The following is a 12,930-nucleotide window of genomic DNA, read 5'->3' as shown; positions in this document are numbered from 1 at the left end:
CCGAAGTTTACTTAAAAATCATCTTCCTAGACAGAGTATTCAAAAATGATGACTTTTCCATGTTATCATCAAATTGCAATTGAAGCCTTTGATATATGCTCTTTATTTTTATACAAATAATTTCAGTAAAAAATTTGAGCAACATCTATGCCAAAATCATTTCAATCAATGTCATTAGTATTCAACATACTAAAGTGATAAGTACTACTAAGTAATAAAAAACTAGACAACTCAACTAGTATTTAGTATTAAGTCAATCATACTTCATGCGAGCCCTTAGAACTAGAGCAAATTAGAGTTACTCAAAATAACTACTTATTTAAGAAATGCAATACTATCTTGCTCTATCAGATTGTCTTTTACTGGTTTTGCCCTTGCGATGGTAGCACTGGTGTGCTCGGTGTCTTTGCTTTCCGCACACGAAGTATCTTCCTTTGAACTTCTTGACTTTTCCACTCCTTTTATTATAGACATTTCTAACACTTTGATTTTCAGTATCATTGGCACCGAACTTTTCTAACAGTAATTTCCAAATGACTTTTACCAAGTCTTGTTTGACATAGACGTCAAACAATTTGTCATTTATTTGTGACAGAAGGTATCCTCTAGCTGCCGCATTGTTATTTCTAAACTGCATCAGAGTTACACCCGGTTCTTGACCAGGAATGTAATATATTTCTGGGCTGCTTTCTCTCGATTCTTCACCCGGAGTGTAATCAGGTTCATGGCTAGCTTTTCTAGCACCAAGAAGAGGGAAAACTGTTGGAGTAGGTTCAGGTTCAACTGAATACAGCACGTAAACCAACTTTAGTTGTTCGAAGAGGATACGCATTCTTTGAGCCCACCTTTTGTAGTTTTTTCCATCTAGCGCAGTGATTTTGGATAGATCGGGTATGACATAAGGTGTCATAACGCTAAAGGTTTACTGTTGCTAGACTAACGCTTTTAAATGTTGGAAAATATTCGCAACGTCAACGCGTGGGCTGGAAACCTTTTAAGAAACACGGACACAACGGGTGTATGGCTAAAAAGAAGTTTGTGTCGTGTTATAAAAACACTACCTTAAAAGCGTTATTTTCCCTGTGATGGTGCAGTCAAAGTAAACCGGTACGCTTTCGACATGAAACATAGAATAAACTACGTTGAGCCTACACTAGCTTAGACGTAGACGAACCTCACTATTGCTCATACTTTAAAGACGGACAAGAGAAGAAGTAGGATAAGGAATATTATTGCTGCATTTAGACAAAATGGCTTGTTTCCTTATATAGTGTAGAGGTATGAAGACTTCAAATAATAGTTTCTCATTCCATCCACACACTAACGTAAAAGAAGGGAAGTGGAAATAAAGCAAATCCATGCAGCCACATATCTTTACGCAAATAATGGATATGTCCATGTTGATTATCCAAAAATTAAGCTTCCACTTTGAATGTATTTCCAACAGCCTCCACCCACCGCACGAAATCGGAGTCGTCTGAAGGTGATCTGGAAGACCAGATACTGCCCAAACACGTTGGGTGTATTGGCATTTACATAGTAAGTGCATAACGTCCTCTTCATAAGTGCATTATTAGCCGTAGGGAGCACTGATGATAGAGCTCTCCAGAGGAATGATTTCCATTTAGGAGGGATTTGGAGCCTCCATAAATAACTCCAAACGCCATTTGGTGGGGAATTGATAATAGTTAACCTCCTGTAGCCATCCTTAACAGTGTAGGCTCCCCGTAGATCACTATGCCAATACCAAATATCATCTTTCACGTGGTTCACTAGGGTCTTCAAAATCAGGCCTGCGTCCCTAGAGTCAAACAAATTAAGTACCTGCTCCGAATCCCATGTCCCAGTTCCGGGGTTGATAAGATCTCCAACCATTGAATCCTGGGTCCCCTGCGGTGGAACTGTATGCACAAAATGATCATTAGTGTCAGGTAGCCACGTGTGTAACCAAATACTAGTTTCCAAACCATTCCCAATTCTCCATCTTATGTCACCTTTAAATAATAACTGGCTAGCCATAATACTTCTCCACACATAACTTGGACTACTCTCAGGAAAGCCTCAAGAAATGTATACTTTGGATAGTACCTAGCCTTCAACAATATGTCCACAAGAGATGTAGGGTTAGTTAACAAACGTCACCCTTGTTTACCAAGCAAGGTAATGTTAAACTCATGTATGCGCTTGAAACCAAAGCCCCCATATTGCCTGTAGCCAAATCTCTATTCTATTTAGTCATACCTTATATACTTTTTATAATAATAATAATAATAATAATAATAATAGTAATAATAGTAATAATAGTAATAATAGTAGTAGTAATAATAATAATAATAATAATAATAATAATAATAATAATAATAATAATAATAATAATAATAATAATAATAATAATAATAATAATAATAATAATAATAATAATAATAATAATAATAATAATAATAATGTTATTACCTTAATTACTTTACTTTCTATCTAACCCATTACTTTACTATTGGACAAAAATATTATTTACAATTAACATTTAATATGTATATGCATAACAACAACAACAATAACAACAACAACAACAACAACAACAACAACAATAATAATAATAATAATAATATTATTATTATTATATTATTATTATTATTACCTTAATTACTTACTTTCTATATTTTAGTAATGTCAACCATTTGGACAATAATATTATTTACAATTAATAATTAATAATATTATATATATATATATATATATATATATATATATATATATATATATATATATATATATATATATATATATATATATATATATATATATAACATTCATTCCAAGAAATATTCATCGTCGCTCCACCATTTTAATTATCTCTTATTGTTTTAGGCATAATCAAAAAATATGTACTGCGTAGACAATAAGGGTACAGTTGATTCGACTGTACGAGGTCAACTTAAAATCTGTTCTTGAAAATGTGGAGGTTTATTTATTGTTAATCTATTCTTAATTTTTTCATAATATTTTGCCATGTTTAATGCCTTCTTTCCTTTTTATTATTACAAAGGAAGGTGGATACCCACATATACAAGCTATGCCTCCACCAAAGCTCAAACCCATCACCTCCCACAAAGGGGAGCAACTTGATACCATTATTGGACTACAAAGTCCTTGGTAATGCTTTCATTCTTTAGTTTTTAAGTTTGAAGTCATTTCTGACTTCCTTCCGGTGTCTAGGGGTTCAATTACCCACATGAGCATACTTGAGACTACTTTGTAAATTTCAAAGAAGATAATTCCATCTAACCATCTCTTATGCAATGACAATTAACAAGAGTCAGAGTCAATAATCACTTTCTCACGTGGACATCTTTTTGAAAAGACCAGTATTCAGCCCGAACAATTGCATGTTGTTATTTCAAGAGTCGTCAACCCAAATGATTTAAAGATTTTGATTTGCGATAAGGAAGGAACCTAAAGAAATTTAACATAAAAAACATTGTATATAAGGATGTTGATCCAAATTTTGTAAAATTTTAATATACTATTTAATTATAATTTTTTTATTCCTTTCTGTAATGATTTTTTCATTTTTCTAATTTCTCCCTTAATTCACCATATCATAATTGTTTCCGTTATAGTCCGTGCATCGTACTAGTTGAATTAATACGCAGAAGGCCAGAACGGTCGCTACCCGAATGGTAACCACAACTGAGGATTTAGCCACTCGGGCAAACCCATTTGACCGAATGGTAACTACAACAACTCGGTCAAATCTCCTTGACCAAATGGTATGTCCTCCAACCGAGTAGTACATGCCACGAGAGAGAGCCTCTATGTTATACTATATGTTCTCCAACCGAGTAGTACATGCCACCATAGTCCACACAAGTTGTGTGGACCATATTTTGTATACTATAAAATAATATATATTTATTTAAAAAATAATGTACTTTTAGTATATATTAAAAATGTACTTTGTAATAAGAGAAAGTACATTATTTGTGTAATGGATGTACATTATAATAATGTACATTCAGTATACAAATAATGTACTTTTAATATATTAAGAATGTAGTTTCTTTTATGGTTCATATAACACTATGTCCACACAATGAGTTGTCATTCTTAACAGTAAGCTGCCAAGACATTTGCATGCGCTTCGGGTTAAGGCGTCGCACGCAATCCGCTCTCTCAAGAAGCTTAACATCTACAAAAAAAAAAAAAAAAAATGAAGCAAGGAAGGCTTGCTGCAATGTCCACAAAGAATACACCAATTAGACACATGATCCCACTTTACATACCAGAATACATGATAGTAAAACACAAGAGCCAACTGAGAATGCACTATAAAATACACTATACTGCACCGCTAAATCATTCTACGCACGACAAATATCACCACATTGTACAACACCCATCATGAAATGTCAAAAATGAATAAGGAAGCACCATAAGCACGGTGCTAAAATTGGAAACAATATTACAAGATATTTGTGACCTTACCAAGTTTGCGGGAACTTTGCCGTATTTGGCCTTGTTTGCGGGAGCTTTGCCATATTTGGTCTTGGCCGCTTCTTACAGCCTCAAATGAGAACTAATTGTTGGAAAATTAAAGATGAAGTTTGGAGAATATGCTTAACTTTGTGTGGCTAGTGTTGTAGGTGGTATAGCGCATTTTGCGCTCTTCTTGTGGACAATGCACGTCCCTTCCACTTTTGTGGAAGGGATGGAGGGGCTGCTTACTATAAATAGCAGCTCCCAACATCGTTTCAAAACACACCTTGAATTCGAGTCATTTATTCTATTCTCCTTCTCCCTCCCTTCGTCTGAGCAATAGTGAGGTTCGCCTATGTGATTGCTAGTGCAAGCTATCCGTAGTAGGTCTGTGTAGCCTGTCGAAAGCGTGCCAGGATTCTAACTGCACCGTTACCGGGCAAATAACGCTTTTAAGGTAGTGTTATTATAACACGACACAGATTTCCTTTCAACCATACACCAATAGTGTCCGTGATTCTTAAAAGGCTTCCAGATCGCGCGTTGACGTTGCTATTTTTCCCAACAGTTAAAAGCGTTATTCTGCAACAGTCAACCTTGAGCATTATGACACCTTCTGTCATACCGGATCTATCAAAAATCACCGCGCTTGATGGGAAAAATTACAGTAGGTGGGATAAAAGAATGCTTATTCTTTTCGAACAATTAAAGTTGGTTTACGTGCTATATTCAGTTCCACCTGAACCTACTCCAACCGTGTTCTCTCCGTTTGGTGCTACAAAATGTAACCATGAACCTGATTACACTCCGGGTGAAGAATCGAGAAAAAGCAGTCCTGAAATAGATTACATTCCGGGTCAAGAACCGGGTGTAACTCTGATTCAATTTAGAAATGACAATGCGGCAGCCAGAGGATACCTGCTGTCACAAATGAATGACGATTTGTTCGACATCTATGTCAAACAAGATTCGGCAAAAGTCATTTGGGAATCACTGTCAGAAAAGTACGGTGCCAATGGAACTGAAAATCAAAGTGTCAGAACCGTCTACAACGAAAGGAGTAGAAAAATCAAGAAGTTTAAGGGAAGGTGTTTTGCGTGCAGAAAGCAAGGACACCGAGCACACCAGTGCTACCATCACAAGGGCAAAACTAGCAAAAGTCAATCTGACAGCGCAAGATGAGTATTGAGTCTCTTTAAATAAATAGTTATTTTGAGTAACTATATTTGCTCTAGTTCTAAGGGTTCGCATGAAGTATGGTTATCTTAGTACCGAATTCTAGTTGAGCTGTCTAAATTTTGATTACTTAGCAGTACTTATTTCTTTAGTATTTTGAATACTAATGACATTGATTGAAATAATTTGTGCATAGACATTGCTCAAACTTTTTACCAAAAATTATTTGTATAAAATTAAGAGCATATATCATAGGCTTCAATTGTAATTTAGTGAGAACATGGAAAAGTCATCATTCTTGAACACTCTATCTAGGAAGATGGTTTTTAAGTAAACTTCGGTTTCACCACTCGACCTGGGAGTTTTAAGAAGTAGGGTGTTGATCATGCAGGCTAGTTAGAGCGCCACTTGATCTTTACCTGAAATGAGGTTGACTTTCATATGTTGCTAATACAATCAAAGCCTTGCAATATAGAAGTTGTTGAAGTACTGCAATATTGATTTGCACCCTATGAATGCTTTATATGAGTTTTAAATTCCTTAATGAATTCGAGTCATTTATTCTATTCTCCTTCTCCCTCCCTTCGTCTGAGCAATAGTGAGGTTCGCCTACGTGATTGCTAGTGCAAGCTATCCGTAGTAGGTCTGTGTAGCCTGTCGAAAGCGTGCCAAGATTCTAACTGCACCGTTACCGGGTAAATAACGCTTTTAAGGTAGTGTTATTATAACACGGCACAGATTTCCTTTCAACCATACACCAATAGTGTCCGTGCTTCTTAAAAGGCTTCCAGATCGCGCGTTGACGTTGCTATTTTTCCCAACACTAACACCCACGGTAACTAATGTGAGAAGATACATGCACGCACAACAACTAACACACAAATGAAACACCACACATCTGGCCAAGATGCAAACCATAATCAACAACAATAATGCACAACAACTACGTATATGAAGAACAAGAGAAGAGAGTAAACTGCACCTCAACTAAGGATGGAAACACAGTCAAGGGACATGACCTGGATGAAACATAAAATCACATCGAATGCACAACAAGTAATTAAATCAGAATGGAGAAACTTCGTGTGGAAAACATAATCAACATGAATGCACAACAACAGACTTAGTAATGAACAAAAGTGACAAGTGAAGTGCACAACAACAAAATCAGGGGAAAACACCACGGACAAACTCATACCAACACAAAGACCCATAAAAAGAATTGAAAAGATTGTTGGTGCTATAGATCTGACTATGATATATTTTTGAAGAACCTTTGATGAAGACTTGCTGTATATAGTGAAATGAAAATCCTGAACTTTCAAGATATATTTGATAAAATTAATGATTTTCATAAGAATTGAAATGATATACTCAATTGTGGAACACAAACATCTGCCTTGAATCATTCATTCTGACTGTGATTTCATTGAAAAATGAAAATTGATAGTTCTGAACATGAGGAACCTCTGACGCTGATTCTTTTATAAAAATCTAAAAAATAGCTAGGAACATACCAGTCTAAAATCAAAACCCATTATTATAAAGTCCACAGAATTATGAAATGTTAAAATTGCTGCCTCAATAAAAAACTAAAGTTATCCACTAGCTATGTATAATAACTGGAGAATATTTACTGCCATTTTGAATTTTCTTACTTGAATTTCCATGATAAACAAGAAAGATATAAATGGCCATTTAAAATGATAGGTGAGCTTATACATAGTGGATCAGTTCTGATCTCCTCTCAAGTGTTAGTTGCACAAAAGCTGTTCAATCTTCACATATTAACTCACAAAACCACAGCCGTATTATTCGAAATTAAACATTAAAAGTTTTTAATAAAGAAAAAAAAAGTAAATTTCATAAGCAGAAACACAAATGTACACTTCAAGAACACTCTCCTACCTTTGTTAAAATTCGCATTTCTACACTTGAACTTACAGTCCATTCACCCAGGAGAGGCATTATGCGATTGCGATAATAATACTGAAATTGAACAACACATAGAGTACATTACCACATGAAAACGGCCATTAAAACACGGAATGCAACAAAATCGGCAACAAAAACGCAAAAATCAAAACCCTAGATAGAACACGCACAGCCGACGAATGGCGTACATGCGGTTTCCGCCTATTTCCCCCGACGGCGTGCAGTCATTCGTTGCTCTCTGTCACCGGCCATGCAATGGAGAATCAAGAGACGAAGCGGACGAGCAAAAAGAGCTGCACCTCCGAGAGTCTACAACCAAGAAGAACGACGACCAGCTTCGAAAAGGAGGAACCCGTTTTTTTTTTTTGGGTAGACAGAGATGGCTTATATGAAATTGACTAGGAAACTATGTTATTCTTCTTCTTCTTAAAAAAAAAACTAAGTTTAATTACAAATGAGAAATTACCTAAAGGCCCTTCTGAACGTGTGGGAGTTCTAAAAACGCGTCCAAACGGAAGGAAAAAAAAGAATAAAAACAATTGAATCACAGCCATCAGATCTTTTAAACGAAAGGACCAGATAAGTCCACGGGGTCCTCACTTAACTATAGGTCCTCACCTGATCCTATATATATATATATATATATATATATATATATATATATATATATATATATATATATATATATATATATATATATATATATATATATATATAGAATCGCACTCACACGCGAATGCTTCGCCCATGCGCGAAATAAGAAGGGATTCTGTCCGTTCACGTGTCCAGATCTAATCGATGAGAAACACTGATTTTTTTTTTTTAAAAAGCGCGGTGTCATTTTCGTAAATAATTGAACATCGAAATGCAAGTAAAATGTATTACAAGTGCATATAAAATGTATTATAGGTGCAAGTAAAAATTTACACTGAGCATCAATACTAAGTGCACCTATAGCTATAATTAGTTGCACCAATAGTTCTAAGTAGTTGCACATATAGTTATAAGTAGTTGCACCTAGGTGCATGAATGTTTGCGGGTGGTTTTCAGGGGTATTACTACCCGCTGAACTCAGATCAATGAATGTTAACAAGGAAAAATTACATGCACATATAGGTGAAAGTAGGTGCACCTATAGTTATAAGTAGTTGCACCTATAGTTATAAATAGTTGCACATGTAGTTATAAATAGGTGCACCCATGTGCATGAATGTTTGCAGGAAGTGAATGTTAAACAAGGCAAATTACATGCACTTATAGGTGAAGGTAGGTGCACTTGTAAGTGATTTTACTTGCACTTCGATGTTCAATTATTTACGAAAATGCCACTGCATTTTTTTAAACTATTAGATCTGGACAAGTGTCGCGCGCGGATTCGTTCGCATATTCCCTCCTGGGCACTTATTCGCACCTGAGTGCATCCCTATATATATATATATATATATATATATATATATATATATATATATATATATATATATATATATATATATATATATATATATATATATATATATATATATATATATATATATATAGGATCAAATGAGGACCATCCTTAGGTGATGACGTAAGAACTAATCTTGTTTGTTTGTTTTTTTGTTTGTTTGTTTTTTTTTTTTTTTTTAATAATTTGGCAGGCTCAAATGAGGACCATCCTTAGGTGATGATGTAAGAACTAATCTTGTGCGTTTTTTATTTTTATTTTATTTGGTAGGCATTCGCATATTCGCACCTGGGCGCTCCATTCGCATCAGAGTGCAATTCTCTCTCTCTCTCTCTCTCTCTCTCTATATATATATATATATATATATATATATATATATATATATATATATATATATATATATATATATATATATATATATATATATGATGGATTTAATTACCCGGGGTGGACCCGAATCACTAAATCCGGATAAGAATATGAATAATAAATAAATAGATAACACGAAACGATGTCGTAAAGGCCGTGAGACCGTATATTATATTAAATGCCATAGGAATTGACTATTACAGAGATTCGGTAAGACCAAGTGTGTAGGATAATGATTAGATGTCCTAAAGAGACAAGGTGAGGGGTTTTTATACAACCCCCACCCCTAATCGCCACCCCCTAAGGTGGGGGTGGTTAGATCCGCGTTGACCGCGTCCTCTTGACTGGTTCCAGGTCGGCCTGTTGATAGCCGACCTCCCCCAGGTCGGCACCCCGCTCCGCCGACCCCCGGGTCGACATCTTGCTCCGGCCGAGGTCCAATGGGCCGAGGCCCCACGGGTCGGGGCCCCGGGTCTTGCTCTACCTCTGCGGGTCGGTCTGCTCCAGTCGTAATATATCCATCATGAGTTCCCCACTCTCTTCGTTGGAGAAGTCGACAACGAAAGAGAGTAAATGTCTCGAACCGACCTCCATGCGCAACGTAGCCAAGCTCATATGGCCGAGCTCACCATGGCCGAGCCTTTTGTAGCCGAGGTGCCTTATGCCGAGGCGTCCTGGGCCGAGCTCGCTATGGACCTAGGCTCCTTGGACCGAGGTGAGACGTCATGGGCCGAGGTGGGACGCCTTAGGCCGAGGTGAAACGTCTTAAGTTGTGGTCAGACATCTGAGGCCGAGATGAGACGTCTGAGACCGAGGTGAGACGTCTTGCGCCGAGGTAGGACGTCTTAGGCCAAGGTGAGACGTCTGAGGCCGAGATGCATTGTGCTGAGGCGTCTTGGGCCGAGGCATCTTGGGCTGAATATTCGTCAATGAAGGGGAGTAAACACGAGTCGCACTCCATGGGTCCGAGCCCCACACAGCCGACCCCATCCTCAAGGATTAGACATGATCATAGCAGCTTGATTGTAGCTTGTTTGCCATCCTCCTTCCTTTATCATATGGGTTCCGTTTTTCGCTCTACCCCTTTGTACTTTTCTTTACATGCCTCTCCCCCCCGGAGGTGGGCACATTTTGTGTCTCCGCTCTGGGAGGTGGCCATATTTTATGTTTCCCCTCCGGGCGGTGGGCATATTTTATGTCTCCCCTCCGGGAGGTGTGTCATTTTGTACCTTGCTTCGGTAAACATGCTTCCCCTCCCGGAGGTGGGCACATTTGATTGACTTGGTGTTTTGAATGCACAATCAACGCTTTGTCACTTACTTACTGTTTCCCAACACTTTTCGTTGTCTGTCGGCTGTTCGGAGGACAATGGCTGCGACATCTCATTGATCGTGGTTACAAGGGCCTCGGCTTGTGCCAAGGGGCTGGACTTCGGCACTGGCCGAGGTACTGGAGAGATACACCTCGGCGGTGTGCCGAGGTGTCAGGTCGGTGTACCACGGCCACGTGTCAAGGTGCCACGACGACACTGCCGAGGTGCCACAACGGGGCACCTCGGTAGTGTGCCGAGATGCCACAACGAGGCACTTCGGCATTGCGCCGAGGTGCTGCTCGTCGTGCCCTGGCACCGCCGAGGTGCTGTAAAGGCGCGTCCCAGCGATGTGCCGAGGTGCTAAGGTGAGGTACCTCGGCCACGTGCCGAGGCGCAACAAGTGACATGTATTTTTTTTAACACAATGTCTTATGTTAGCCGCATGAGTCTAGTCCTGCTGGACTAAGACACTGGGCTCTTCCATCGGGGTTGGTACGTGAGGTCAGACCTCGTGCCCCCTTAGGGTACGTTAGCCGCTTGGGCCTAGTCCTGCCGGACTAAGCCACCGAGCTCTTCCGTCGGGGTTGGTACGCGAGGTCGGACCTCGTGCCCTCTTAGGGTGCACTACTGGTATGAGCCAAGTCCTACCAGACTAAGCCATCGGATTCTCCCGTTGGGGTTGGTGAAGTTGGGTGAATACTCGTCTCCCCTCTTTAAAAAGGAATGAAAATCACTTCGACCCGAGAAGTTTTTATTCTGTTTATTGTAATTGAGGGGACAAGCCACCTCTTAGAACATTTTTTGGAAGGGACGCTCCACCTCTTAAAACATCGTTGGATGAGACGTTCCACCTCTTGGAACATCATTAGAGAGGATGGATGGACCACCTCTTGCAACATCGTTGGAGGGGATGAACCACCCAGGGGACGCTCCACCTCTTAAAACATCGTTGGGGAGACGTTCCACCTCTTGAAACATCATTGGAGAGGACGGACCACCTCTTGCAACATCTTCGGAGGGGACGAACCACCTCTTGCAATATCTTTGGAGGGGACGCTCCACCTCTTAAAACATCGTTGGAGGATACGTTCCACCTCTTGAAACATCATTGGAGAGGACGGACCACCTCTTGCAATATCTTTGGGGGGGACGCTCCACCTCTTAAAACATCGTTGTAGGAGACGTTCCACCTCTTGAAACATCATTGGAGAGGACGGACCACCTCTTGCAATATCTTTGGGGGGGACGCTCCACCTCTTAAAATATCGTTGGAGGAGACGTTCCACCTCTTGAAATATCATTGGAGATGACAGACCACCTCTTGCAATATCTTTGGAGGGGACTCTCTACGAGGTGAGCTAAAGTAACAGAAGATTGTTAAAGGGCAACCGCCCCCTCCTGTAGCGGGGCAAGATTCAGAGGAGGGGTGGACCGTCTTGCGTACCTCCTTGGGGACCCTCTGCGAGGTGAGCTAAAGTAATAGAGGATTGTTAAAGGGCAACCACCCCCTCCTGTAGCAGGGCGAGATTCAAAGGAGGGGCGGACCGTCTTGCGTACCTCCTTGGGGACTCTATGCGAGGTGAGCTAAAGTAATAGAGGATTGTTAAAGGGAAACCACCCCCTCCTGTAACGGGGCGAAATTCGGAGGAGGGACGGCAGAAGCCGGCACACCACTGCTGCGATGGTTGGTAAGGTGATCTCTCAAGTCCCCTCTGGACCTGTTGGAGACGGTCGGTTGAAGGCTAGGGGCCCCGTTTGGGCCGTTCTCGGTTGGGGCGTGTTGGGTGCGACGAAAACCGGTCATGTTGCGAGAGTTGGAGCTCAGCCTGGGAGGCCTGCTCACGTGCGGTTGGGCTCGGGGCTTGCGACCTAGCGACCTCTGTGAGCATGACTCTTGTCCTGGCGGGGCTCGAGGCCCGCGGCTCGGCGACCTCCGGGAGATTGATTCTTGCCGTGGCCACCTACGGGAGCACGACTCGGCTGGCAGTGGCCCGTTGGCGGTTGGCCTCGAACCCAACATGTCTCGCGCCGACACACAATTGTCCCAACCTCTCCATGGCAGGCCTGGGTTGGGTTGGCCTCCTTCCATCGCCGGCGTGACGGCGGTCCGCTGCGCCCCTTAGAAGGAGGTGGAGGTGGGGCCGGCATCCTTTGGGTGGCGTCCGGGTCGGCTTGCACACCTGCCCGAAGGCCTTCCGCGACCCGAGCTGGTGGG

General features: G+C 40.4%; 1 long non-coding RNA gene across 1 annotated transcript; it reads right to left on the bottom strand.

Annotated features, from left to right (window-relative positions):
- Positions 1 to 303: 303 nt before the first annotated feature.
- On the bottom strand, positions 304 to 6,816 carry LOC109159566. The gene is made up of 3 exons (XR_002050607.1): positions 6,630 to 6,816; positions 5,602 to 5,606; positions 304 to 314 (listed from the first exon to the last, which is right to left on the bottom strand). It is a non-coding gene; the product is annotated as an uncharacterized LOC109159566 (long non-coding RNA).
- Between the last annotated feature and the right edge of the window lie 6,114 nt (positions 6,817 to 12,930).

Source organism: Ipomoea nil, unplaced genomic scaffold (genome assembly GCF_001879475.1).
Source record: "Ipomoea nil cultivar Tokyo-kokei standard unplaced genomic scaffold, Asagao_1.1 scaffold2833, whole genome shotgun sequence".
Classification (NCBI taxonomy): Eukaryota; Viridiplantae; Streptophyta; class Magnoliopsida; order Solanales; family Convolvulaceae; genus Ipomoea; species Ipomoea nil.
This window is presented reverse-complemented; position numbering and strand designations above follow the sequence as displayed.